The 921-nt window shown below is 41.0% G+C and overlaps 1 protein-coding gene across 5 annotated transcripts in view; it reads right to left on the minus strand.

Annotated features, from left to right (window-relative positions):
• The window catches only part of RAB3IP (RAB3A interacting protein), a 56,536-nt gene that overhangs the window by 35,488 nt on the left and 20,127 nt on the right, over positions 1-921 (minus strand). The gene's annotated exons all lie outside the window — the stretch shown is intronic.

The following is a 921-nucleotide window of genomic DNA, read 5'->3' on the forward strand; positions in this document are numbered from 1 at the left end:
CCCTTGGACTGCAAGGAGATCCAACCAGTCCATCCTAAAGGAGACCAGTCCTGGGTGTTCATTGGAAGGACTGATGCTGAAGCTGAAACGCCAATACTTTGGCTACCTCATGCCAAGAGTTGACTCATTGGAAAAGACTCTGATGCTGGGAGGGATTGGGGGCAGGAGGAAAAGGGGACAACAGAGGATTAGATGGCTGGATGGCATCATCGACTTGATGGACATGAACTCCAGGAGTTGGTGATGGACAGGAAGGCCTGGCGTGCTGCGATTCATGGGGTCGCAAAGAGTCAGACACGACTGAGCTACTGAACTGAACTTAATGTGCATGTAACAGGAGTCCCAAAGGAGAGGAGAGATAGAGGAGGTATGCAAATGCTTTTGAAGAAGTAATGGCCAAATTTCCCAATTTCTATGAAAAAAAAAGCAACCTACCCACTTAAGAAGATCAACAAATTCCAAGCTCAAGAAACCTGAAAAGGACTACAACAGGGCACACCATAATCAAATCATTTGCAGCCAATGATTGAGAGAACTATCACATCACAGGAGAGAGAAACAAAAGTAAGGATAACAGTTGACTTTTCATGAGAAACAGTGCAAGCTAGACCACAATGGAGCAACACCTTCAAAATAATGATACTGATAGAAAAAAATTATCAACCTGAAATGCTTTAGCTGGTGAAAATACATTCAAAAACAAAGATGAAAAAAGATCTTTCAAGATATACAATAGCTTAAAAAAAATTTATCAGCAGCATACAACAAAAAATCTTAGGATCCCTTTCAAGTAGAAGGAAAATGTTATGAGATGGAAATCTGGATCCACATAAAGGAATGAAAAGCACTAGAAATGGTAACTACATGGGAAATATAAGGATTCTGACAATTTAAACAGGCTTCCCAGGTGGCACTAGTCAA

The sequence above is a fragment of the Bison bison genome, unplaced genomic scaffold (assembly GCF_000754665.1).
Source record: "Bison bison bison isolate TAMUID 2011002044 unplaced genomic scaffold, Bison_UMD1.0 scf7180017864163, whole genome shotgun sequence".
Classification (NCBI taxonomy): Eukaryota; Metazoa; Chordata; class Mammalia; order Artiodactyla; family Bovidae; genus Bison; species Bison bison.